This window comes from Erpetoichthys calabaricus, chromosome 6 (assembly GCF_900747795.2).
Source record: "Erpetoichthys calabaricus chromosome 6, fErpCal1.3, whole genome shotgun sequence".
Taxonomy (NCBI): Eukaryota; Metazoa; Chordata; class Cladistia; order Polypteriformes; family Polypteridae; genus Erpetoichthys; species Erpetoichthys calabaricus.
In genome coordinates, this window is record NC_041399.2 from 24,057,573 (window position 1) to 24,070,577 (window position 13,005).

Sequence of the window (13,005 nt, forward strand, 5' to 3'; positions counted from 1 at the left end):
AACATTATTCAAAGTTATTGTCTGTTTTTACCTGCATTTTTATTACTCTTTAATTTAATATTGTTTTTGTATCAGTATGCTGCTGCTGGAGTATGTGAATTTCCTCTTGGGATTAATAAAGTATCTATCTATCTATCTATCTATCTATCTATCTATCTATCTATCTATCTATCTATCTATCTGTCTGTCTATCTATCTTGGTGTCATTTTTGATTCCTCCCTCTCTTATTCCGCCCACATAAATCACATTAAGAAACTTTCTTACTTTCACCTCCGTAACATATCCCGTGTTCGCTCCTTCCTCTCCTTCTCTAATGCTGAGAAACTTGTCCATGCTTTTATCACATCCCGCATCGATTATTGTAATTCCCTACTGGTAGGTGCCCCTTCTAATCTTATATCACAGCTCCAGCTTATTCAAAACTCAGCTGCAAGAGTCCTTACTCGACCCAGCATGAGCGAGCACATCACACCCATCCTGCTCCGTCTTCACTGGCTCCCTGTGTCCTACAGAATCGAATATAAAATCCTACTAATAACCTACAAAGCTTTAAATAACCTTGCACCAAACTACATCAGTGACCTTCTCCATCACTATGTGCCTGCCCGCCCAGTAAGGTCCTCTGATTCTGGTAATCTTGTTGTGCCCCTCACTAATCTACACTCCATGGGTGACAGGGCCTTCAGCTGTATAGCGCCCAGACTCTGGAATGACCTACCGAAATTAATCAGGTCAGCTGACTCCATGAATTCTTTTAAAAAACAACTCAAAACTCATCTGTTCAGGAAGGATTTTATCTCTACCTTTCTCTCAGTTTACTTCTCTGTCAAGATGCTCATGTAACCTGTATGTGTGTGCTAGACCATCAATTATGTTGTCTGTTTTTTTTTTTTCAGAATTTACTGTCTTAATCTTCTTTATTTATTTATCTGGTTTGTACAATGCTATATACTGTATATTCTGCCGTTCTTTATTATATTCTGTTAGTGCCTTGAGCATGGGAAAGGTGCTATATAAATAAAATGTATTATTATTATCTATCTAATAGGAGGAAGAGAAAGCTGAAGGAGAATCCATAGTGGAAGACCAGGATTCTGGGAATTTTGGTACTAATATCTAAAATGACATAATAATTAATTAAAATGTTTGGAATTAGCTTTGTATTTTTATTTTGAATAATTTTTATATCTAAATAACAGCAACAGGGTTATTAACTAGTAACAACCTTTAAGTGCTATTCTAAATGCTGGGTAATTCAAGTTTCATAATAAGAGTTTACCTTTATACATTTGCATTTCATCTTTTACAATTTTTTTTCAAATGAAATAATCAAAGCTGGTAGGAACTGAGCATTTTTATGTTCAATTTTGCATTCTTATTTAAAGAACTACTACTTCAGCTCCGAGTTTTAGGATTACTTTATGCAGATATACATGTGAATCACCTCGGCACAGCAATGACAATTACTTGAAGATATTGGCACACACACAGGAGAGTCAACGCTGGGTGAGCACTCAGTAAAATGCTTAGCTGCCACTCCAGAAATCCAGCATCTGATAATATTTTATGAATTCCTCACTCCATACAAATAAGAAGAAATGCTTTCATTTCTGCTTCGAAAGACTCTTAGCATCTGCTGTTTGTCTATTTATGCAGCAAACATCTACAAGATTGAAAACAATACATTAAATTACATATCAAAGGGACCCAGAGAAGCAGCAACAGAGCAGAAGAGGCATAAACCACAGAGAGTAGAATACGTAATGAGAGATACTTGCCTGAAATTCATAGAATTACGTCCAGGCCTTTTAAAAGCCTGGACAAATAAGACAGACTCTTGGGTGCAGGGATGTCAGGGCCAGGTAGAAAAAATTTTGAGTGTGGCATCCCTATAGCAACAAAAAAGGAAGGACCTGAACTTTAAACCAGAAGGTTACAGGGTCAATCACCACCTTGTCTTGCCGAATCCAGATGTGCAGTTAGGTCCATAAGTATTTGGACATTGATGCAATTTTTGTAATTTTCTCTCTGTATACCATCACATCGGATTTGAAATTAAGCAATCAAGATGTGGAAGAACTATAGACTTTCAGCTTGAATTTATACAGTTTAACAAAGGTATTGCATTAAGCTTTCAGAAAATATGGCTACTTTTCACAGAGTCCCTCCATTTTCAGAGGCTCAAAAGTAAATAGATATTTGTATTATTCTAACACTTGAATGAAAATCCTTTGCAGCCAATGATTGCCTGAAGTTTGGAACCCATGGATATCACCAAATGCACAGTTTCCTCCCTTGAGATCCTTTGCCAGGCTTTCATTGCTGCCGTCTTCAGTTGCTGCTAGTGAGACAAAGCAGTCAGAGTCACGAGAAAGGTAAAAGGACAAAGGCAGGTGAAACCAGAAAGTGCTTTGCTAGTAAACAGACTTAATTTTTTTCTTAATTTGAAGTGATTGGCTTTGTATGGGCAAAAGTTGAGAACTAATGAATGCCCAGCCAGACGTACAATGCTTACAATTCAGCTGCGAGGAATAAGGAGTGCAGGTGTTTTAGACCAGACAAACAGAAGAAGCTCATCCAACTGATGTCTTGTGTTTTATGTACCACAGCAGAATGGAAAAAAGAAAAAAAGGATCCTGGCTATGACCTGGAAAGCATACATACAGCACTAGCTCTGTCATGCAGCATGTTATTGGCTGTCACAAGAAGATGTGAGCTCATTGTACTTTGGAAAATTTAGACTGACCAGAAACGTTGTCATACTATGTCACGTAACCTGACATACTCAGGTGACAAGATCAACAGCAATTGTCAAGTTGTTAAGCAGACAATTGAAGGGATAAAGATATCTCTATAAAGCCTCCAAGTACAACTCATCTTATGACCTTAAAACCTCCAATTAGAACTTACGACATCAGAATATGACTGGGGAATTGCAGTCTGGTGATCTGTAATATAAGTATTTTGTTTATAAATAAAATGCATTATTATTATTATTAGGAAACAGCTCAGAAGACTAACATGCCTCTGTCCTGCATTCCATTCAAACCTCAAAATTGCTACTAATTTGTTGCTCATCCTGTTTATATTTCAAATTGTATACAAATGGCTTCCTACATTTTCAAAATCACTTGTCCTTTCTAAGTAATGTATATCCATTTACACTAAATGAGCAGTTTATTAGGAACACCTGTACACCTGCATATCCATTCAAATTATCTATCCAGCCAATCATGTGGCACTAACAAAACACATAAAATCATGCAGGTACAGATCAAAAGCTTAGTTCAGACGTTTGTTCTGATGCCTGTTGTTCATTCTCATTTTGATATTCCACTTACTCTCCATCACCTCCATGCTCCTCTTCATCTCTTCTCTTTTTTTTCTTTGTTTTTAAGGAATTGTTGTATTAAGTTCCATAAGGTTCATAACAACTGTTTCATCATCCAAGGAAGAATGGACAGGACCAGGAGAGATATCTACAGGACCTCCTATTGTTTCTGATTGTGGCAGTGAGTTCTACGCTATAGTGGAATCTATTGATCACTACGTTAATCCTTTGTCGATATGACAAACACATTTTCTGAAAGACACGTATGAAATGGTTACCCTAATGGCAGAAGGTTAGCTGTTTGCATTGAATGTTAAGAATCTTTATACAATTATAGATTTAGATTTGTGATTACAGGGTATAAGAGAATGCCTAAGATGGAATCCGGACAAAGAGACCAGATCAAGAGTTGATGGAACTACTGGAACTAAGTTTGAGACAGAATGATTTTGTATTTAATGAATAATGGTACATGCAAATAAAGGGCAGGGTGATGGGCAAGAAATTTGCGCCATAGTACATACATATTTACATGGCCTTGTGGGAAAAGAAAGCACATAAACAGTGTGATTATGTGCCTTGTATTCACCTCTAGTTTTTGGATGACATTTTTGGGATCTGGGAATATGGGGAGGAAACTTTCCATCAATATATTGAGACACTTAATGCATGTCATGAAAAGTTAAAAGTGAAATACTACAGAAAAATTAAATCCACTTCATAGGAAGAGAATGAAAAATTACATACTAGAGGCTTTTTCAAACCAACAAACATTGGCTAATAAAAGTAACTATTACCTACGGCATACACATAAAGGAATAATCAAATCTCAACTGATATGGTTTCAAAAAATCTGTACCCATGAGGAACATTTTAAAGAGGCTACATATACTTTGTTTTCATCCTTAAAAAAGAGAAACTACTCTGAGTTTCCTCAGGGAAGTTTACAATATATTTCAGATTCCCAGAACTCAAACAGTAAAAATTTGATCCCACTGGTAATGACATATTAATAATATACAAAAGAAATACGTAAACAACAACAACATTTATTTACAGTATATAGCACAATGGCCAGGGAGGACAGAGAAAACAAAAACAAAAAAAAACTCCAGATGGCTGGAGAAAAAAAAACAAAAAACAAAATCTGCAGGGGTTCAGAGGCCACGAGACCACCCAGACCCCACTAGGCATTTTATCTAACATAAATGACCTCAATCAGTCCTCGTGGTTTTCAAGCTCCACGTGGAAGAATTAGACGATGATGGTCATGTGGACCTCTGGCCTTCAGTCCATCAATGTAGGGACAGCACAGTGCTTTGAACGGGTATTGGTGGCACAGATCGCCACCACGGAAAAAAAACAGCAGAGAAAGTAGAGGTTAGTGGAGTTACGAACTTTAGAGTCACAAAAAAAAAAAGATAATCAAATGCATATACAGAATATTATGGTTAAACTAAAATGAAGTTATGAGAAAGCCATGTTAAAATAATGAGTAACAGTACTGCATAAAGGCAAATTCTCTTGAATATTAACAACAGCAAGGTGTAAGGGATTGTAACATAGTAATGGCCTAAAGAAAAAACAAAAATCCACAAGAGTATCTGGTGACAGCCAAACTACTTCTTAAGAACGAAAGGGAAAAATATACAGACGGACGATTGAAGAATGGAAAAAATAGTGGGAAACCATAAAACACACAAAAAATTTAAAATAAGGGGGAGCCTTACCTTGCAGAGTGAAAATTGCATCTACCTGATTACCTGTGAAAAATCTCAGCTAAAATATGTAGAAGAGACAAAAATACATAAGAAATAAACAGAAACATTTATATCGAATAAAGAAAAAGAAAGAAGAGACTTACCTGATAGACCATTTTGTACATCATAGATTGGAGTCATTGAAGATGTGTGGTTTAGAAAAAAATAGATTTTGTTCACATTTGGAAAGGAAAAGAACAGAGAAAAAGTGGATGAAAATTTGGGGATGAAGTTATCAGAAGGAGTGAATGATGGAATGAGCTAAAAAGTCTGGAATGATGTTTCTCCACCACATGGAGACAAATAGGGTAAAATGATTTTTTTTAAGAATGTTTATTTATTTATGATTTAATAATATAGACTAGACAATACAAGGGATAGTAGGAAGTGTGGGAAAATAAAACATGAATAATTTAATGATGAAAATTTTTTTTTGGAAAATAGCATTTATATATTTTTGGATGACAACACCTAAATTATTACTTTAGAAATAAGAATACTCATATGTTTTTTAAATTGTGTTTTGTCATTACATTTCAGTGAAAATTTCTTTGCGTAGTTATTATTATTAGTTTAGCACTTTTTACACTAAGTGCACTTAGTTCCTGCATTGACAGGATTCCCTTTGTACTATCAAGTAAAAATAACAGGAACATATGGGGAGAGTTGGATGTACAGAGGAAAAGGTCTCATGTGGTGGAGATCACTTTAAGAAGGTAATTGATACTTAACGAGCTTGTTAAGCAGACACCTGAAGGGTGAAAGATCTCTCTATAAAGCCCTTGTAAGGACTGGCAGCCATTTTCAAACTGAACAGGTTAGGAGAAAACAAGCAAGGACTTTTCTTCTTTGTTCTTATGTTTAAAAATTTTTTGAGGGTTTTTTCTTTCTTTTTAAAAAAAAAAAATAGAGATAGGAGGAAAAAAGAACCACAAAAGATTTTTTTTTATAAAAGGGGGGGAATGGACTTTCAAGACTTGGATGGCCTATGCAAGGACTTAACCAGACCTTACCGCTTTTCCTGAAGGTCCTAAAATGAGGATTATCTGTAGGTTGGGGGACTAATTGTTTCCTCAACAGCCTTTTAGCTAAAACTTAACCCTACCATTAAATTACACCTGATGGTCAATCAATATTCTCTGACCTTTCTTCGTTTGGTTTCATCTACTGAGAAAATTCTTTATTCAAAAATTTATTATAAATCCACTAACACTCCTGTTCTTCTATGCAAAGCCATTTTTCCTCCTAAACATACTTTTAGGGGGAGGTGATAAAACGCAATCCTTTTGTACAGAATTAAAACCAATCACAGGTATAGAGGAGCCAACCCATTTATTGTTTCAGTCTCTCTGAATTAAAGGTGTTATACCTGGAGATTTCTGAGAGAAATACAATCTTGGGTTAAAATTAATCCCAATATCTCAAAAAAAATCCAATGAGTTTAACAATAGGGAGGTAGGGATGCCAGAACTCTCCATTCAGAATTTCTATTCAATGAAAATTTCAGACTTCATTTCTAACTACTTATGGTACCTATTCTTTCAATTTTTCTTTTTGGATTTCTCATTTTCAGAAATAAATTCCCTGTAATACTAGTTGTTTATAAAATTCTAGTCATTTAGCCTGTTACAATAACGGATGCTAGAACAGTAGTGCATAAACATTAGTAGGAACAGTCTATATTAAATGGCAAGGGACTTTGACCTCATTCTTTTTGTTGGTCGTATTTTTCTTTCTTTCAGCCTTTTTGTTGTTTGTTTGCTGAGCTGACCGTTCTTTGTGGGCTGCCGCCGTGTATTGTGTGTCTTTAGTTTTCTGTGACAGTAATACTGTCTTGTATGTCTGTAATATAGCTTTAAATTTTCTCTGGCGATAATACAGGCATGCGCGTCGGTAATGTGCCTTTAATTTTCTCTGACAGTAATACTGGCTTGTATGTGGCTGTAATATGAGTCACTATATTGTGTACCTTTTAATTTCCTCTGACAGTAATATCGTGCATCTCACCGTGCCCCATGCATGCGCGCTTCTCCAGAAGACTCGCACGCAGACACACACACGGACACCTGGATGCACACAGGGATTTCATTAAGGATTTAACATCTTGCTTTTCCTAACTTGAACGGTTTTCTTTTAAAGGTCTAAATCTTAATTTCTATTTTCTTTCAGAACTCTACTTTACAATTTTACATCTTAAACTTTCTACATCTTTCATTTCTCAACTTCTTCCAGTATGGGATCTTAAATTGACCACCATATATCTGGTGCCTCAATCTATTGCTTCACAAAAGTCCTCATTGCATTGCATTTTCACCAATCCTACAGGATGATCAAGACTGAATTACCTTCAATAACTCTCAGGTTAAAGATTTGAACATTACCAACGTCCTCAATCTGCAGTCTTTGTCTGGGATATTGTCACTAAACAATACACATCAAATTAAATTTGCAATAATAGTCAACTTATTCCGGCCAGGCTCAACAAACAGTTGTTTATGTAACCTTTTTAGTTACAAAATACTTTTGCCATTACAACCCTACTCTGTAATTACTGCTTATCATAGAAATAAAAATCTGACACATGCAACATATAAAATTTAAAACAAAGATTAATATGCCTGGACTATTCCATTCAGAAACAAAACAAATTTAATTTTCAAAATTTTAATTACCCATTTTTCAAAACTGTCAATTACAAGCAACAAATTGTATTTATGCAACCCAATGTTCAGACTGTGGATAGAGTTGCATTCTTGAAGCATAATATTTTGTAAAATCTAGCTTTATTCATCCCTTTAAAGAAACGGAGAAAAGCAGGATAAACACGCTATCCTCTGTCAACACTTTACACAAAAAAATCATAATCCAATTGTGTATGGACTACAGCAACAGGATTACTGGACAAAAAAAAAACAATGACTTAAATGAGAGATGGCCAGGATACATAGTATCTCAGGGCTTTAAATGAAAAATAATTGTCTAATGGGGCATTTGAATTGCTTGATTTTATTTAAGGATTATTTACTAACTGGCTTCTTTTTTCAATACTTCTTAAATTTACTTCATTTTCTAGATTCCTAGGTAATTTTTAACCAAGCTAGACTTAATTTTTAAATTGGGGTTTAGAGTGTCATAGCCTCACCCTAGGCTAATATCTCCTACCCTAACTTCAGGTACTCGATTTTCTGTGTTTAGTTTGACAGATTGTATGACAGAAATTATACACAATACAGTGGCGTCTCCCTGTTAGTTGCCACTTAAGCAGGATGGAAGATTTCTGAAACGTTAAACTACTAGCAACTTCCATATAATTTTAAAGAATTTTATTTACCTATGTTTTGTAGTAATTAAAGAATACAATGCACATAACAAACTTGTCAAAACATTTACAAAAATGATCATTGCCTTTATTTTAAATCCTATATCCAACTAAAACGGTCAAAAAAATTGTTGCTCCATGTCCTGCTTGACCGCAATCCTCTGACCCAATCCCCTTTACAGAATTAAAGCTAGAAGGACAGAGTAATAGAACGGCTACTTATTGTACACCAAGTCATAGCTATATTAATGTCTAAGCATAAGTTGATTAGCTATTTACACATTATGTGAAAGGGGTGGCTATGTAACAGGCAAACAGTCTTTGTAGACTGTAAAACTCTTTAATATGAGCCATATATAACAAAAATAAGATATACTTGTAAAAGTTATTTTTTTGCCAGTCTTATTCCTTTAATAATCCACTAATTTTGTACTTACAAATATTGCATATTATGCAAATGGCTCTTACACATACAGCTTTTCTTTTGACTGATCACCACAAACTGGTTTCCATTTCGGATTTAGATTTCTCCTATTATGTATTACTTCATTCTTCTTATAAAAACTTTTTGAACATCACTATATTGTACTCTAACCCAGTTGGGATGGTCAAATGTATTCTTTTCTTTTCTGTTAATTCTTATTCTGGATTTGAGAGGGATCTGTGGAACATTGTTCAGGCTCTACCATTAATAGAAAAATTTTTAAATTACCAAAACCATCTCTAAAGTTGCCAGAGTTCAAATTTCTGCACCTAATGTTAAAGAGATTATTTTGCAAGGCTTAAATTTTAAAGAATTAGAAGGATTAGAACAGTTTGTTAGTGTTGTTTTTGCAGGTGGTACAGAAGTCTGTGTGTACAGTAGGTGCAGTTGCTAATTTTGTTAATTGTAACTCAGTTTTGGAAACTAGCTCTTCTAATTTGGATGATATCAAAAAAAATTCCAGTTTTCACTTTTTTCAGCTCCGTGACAACAGGTGTTTAGTAACCCCAAATGGCTGGGAAAAGGATGATGGCTCCAAATTTGGATGGGCAGTGCCGCCTTCCTTCCTAATGGGTCTCTCATGCATTCTGTAGCAACTTTGGGAACAGTCATATTGTTAAAAAGCCTAACCCTTTTTTTTTTTTGAAATTTTTTTAAAAACCTTAAATGTTTTCTGTTTATAGTCCTTCATATTGGTGAAATTCCACCTTTTCACGGCACACAATATATAGAACAAAACATTCTTTTCAATAAGCATTTCTTACAATATCCTCATTCCCTGGCTAATCCTTCATTTAAACTTGATACAGATAATTATCCACAATGTTTGATGTGGGGGTTAAACGGCACTCTTACAATATTGGGTTTTTATCAAGATCTTAACTTTTTAGGTTCCCTACTCCTCAAATCCCTTGTTAAAATTTTGTATTCCTTTTTTCTCCTAACATTAAATCTTTTTGTAGCCCTAATCTATATTCTCTTTGGGGCCCTCAAAAATTACTCCCTTTTATTTTTAATAGTATCTCGATCAAATTTTTAAAAATTTAATGCTTGTTTGGATGCAGACTTTAAAATCTTATTTGAATATGATTAGAAATGTATTTTTGATCTGTTTTTATTGCAAATTTTATTAACCATCTATAGGTGGCAGTCTTTTTGGACCATCTACTATTTTAAGGTCTTTTTGACTACAGCCTTGGAGCTGATTCTTTATACACATTTAAAAACACTTACCCATATTACAAATGAGCATTTACTTTTAGAGCATTTACTATTTTTTTTTTTTCATTTTTAGGGTTGAATTTTTGATTGGATAATGATTACATTTAAATTGTTTTAGACTAGTGAACCAGTGTGTGCTCTTTTGAGCATTTGTTCTTCTCTAACCTAATACTATCCACGATCCTGTGTTCATTACTGTGTGTACTGGTAACAGTGAAGAGTCCTCTATATTAAACAAAGGGAAAACTTGAAGGAATCCCTTTCCTTAAATAACAGGATTCTCATTCCATTCCACTTTTTTCGTATTAGTAGCCATTATAGAAGCATAAAAAAGGTGAAATGTTTGGCAGATTTATTCTTTTTTTTTTTTTTTTTTTTTTTTTTTTTTCCCTGATCCTGTTCTTCCTATATCAATGTAGAAAAGATTAGATACATTTTTTTCTTTGGGGGAAAACAAGAAAATGTTCTGGTACAATTACAAGGCCAATTATAATTACAAGAAAAGAAACTATGTACCCCAATGCAGTCTTTCAAATACATACATACAAAAAAACATTAATACAATGGGGCAATATGCATCTTGTTTTCAAAATAATGCAAGATATTCTCCATCCAGATATAGACAAGTGTGATGTACCAAAACAAAACTATAAAGAATGTTACACAAACTAGACCACAATTTCAAAGTACACAGGAAAGACTACTATTTGAAAGGAATTATAGAAAAACACATTTCTTAAGAGGAAAAAAAAAAAAAACAATCAAGTTCCTTTCCTGCTAGTACCAAATTACTATACAGATGGGTACAAGTGCAGAGACACTTAGGCCTAACATACAGTTCCCTTCAGGGACAGACACCCATCACAATTGAAAGAAAAACTTTATTATTTCATTAATCTTATTAAACCAGCATATCTGGATGATGAAGCCTTGCAGCTAATTGAAGCAAATACAAAAAAAACTGGAAGATCACAACTATGCAGATGCCAACGGTTAAAGGAAATCAAGAACGTGTTTAACATTTAGAATCCCTGAAGCCTATGAAAAAACTCGTAATCCCGGGCCACCTTAAATTCCTTCGCACCTCTCTATCAGCGTCTTTTGTTTTGTAAATGTGTCTATCAGCGAGAAGGGTCCGGCTGCAGGCCAAAGACTCAGCCTTCCACGACACGCCTCCAACATTCAGCGTCTGTTCTGTCACATTGATTTCCTTGCAAAAACGTAAGATTAACTCTGTAACCCTAACGATTTTATCATCTTTTAATATGCCTTCGTCTGATCATGAGGCAAGAATCTGAGTTTGCTTATATTGTTGTAGTTCTTTTTAGAATGAAAAAAAATCAAATTCATAACATGATTCAGGATTCGATAAAGAGGACATATTTTTTTTTAGATTAAGGAAACGCCATACTAAATACTCATATGGTTGTTCTAACTTCTATTATAGTGAGTTCTGTCATTTAAAGTACTTGAAATTAATGTTACATTTATTTTTGGAACCTCGTTCAATAAAAGGGAAAGTTCCGTTAATTACATAAATTTATTATTTTGCAAAATGAGTGATGATCAAAGCCATGTCAAAAGTGTAAACTTTTGAGTTCTCGGTAAAAAAGAAACAAATGCTTTTAAAATTGTTTGGTTTGTACAATGTTTAAAATAGTACAGCATATGTGGGGACCTTCATCCTCCATTGTCTGTCTTGAAATGTGTTTTCTTAATTTTGTTCTACACTGCAATTTTATAATGCTGATAAATTTCAAGTGGTGCTGTTAAACTTTCAAGTGTTTTCCTGGTTTTTAACTTTAAAACATAATTGTTTTCCCTGTGAATATTAAACGAGCGTCAGACATACTGCATAAAAATAAATGCATGTTTTGGTAAATGGTTTTAAAATTATATCACAAGTAAGTTGTTTAATACTGGAAGTACCAACACGTATTAAATGATTCTGTATTTTTAAAACGGTTGGTGGCATCGCTGCTGGCTTGCAGAAAGGAGACCAGGTTTACGTCTCTGGTTCTCCCTGAGTGGAGTCGGCATGTTCTTCTCGTGTCTGCATGGTTTCCTCCTGGTGCTCTGGTTTTCTTCCTTGGATGTAAAGGTTAGGTGGGTTGGTTTTGCTACAAATTGGCCCGTGCATGTGTCTACGCCCTGCAATGGACGGGCTCCCTGACGAGGGTTTGTTCCTGCATTGCGCCCTATGCTGGCTTATAGGCTTCATCACCCTACCCGGTGACCCTGTTCAGCACTGAGCAGTTTAAACAAATGAATGAATGAAATCTTGGTTACCCTTAAACAATTTATTATGGTTATATATGAATTTTTAGTGTAAAAATGTTTGAAAGTTTTGGTTAAGATGCCTCCATTCAGATATAAGACATATCACTTTCTCTGGAATGGCTTGTCTCATTATGTTAGATCTACTCCAGTACTGACCATTTTAAGTCAATGAAGTTGTATCTCTTCTGACTAGCACTTAACCCTGCAAGACGCTGACATTATGTTTGTATAAGTTAAGTCACGTACATACATGATTATAAATACAGTATGTATGGCTGTGGAAGTTGAGTTTATGTAATGGTTAAGCTTGTACTTATGTGAAGTGTACATACTGTACTGTATTTTAACTGGTTTACCATTTTTTGTACAGCATTTCAGTTCAGTTTTGGCTGTTGTAAATGTGGTTTATAAATAGTTTGCCTTTCCATAAAAACATTATTTTAATGCATAATAAATGCAGATCTGAGACAGTAGCTTAAAAAATATTAAGTTGGTTTGCAACATTAGCAAAAAGTTAAAATATAAAGAACTAGAATTATAGGTAATAGAACAATGAAGGACATGTATGTTCATGTTACATTTTCTTACAAAACACCAATTTTTCTTCTC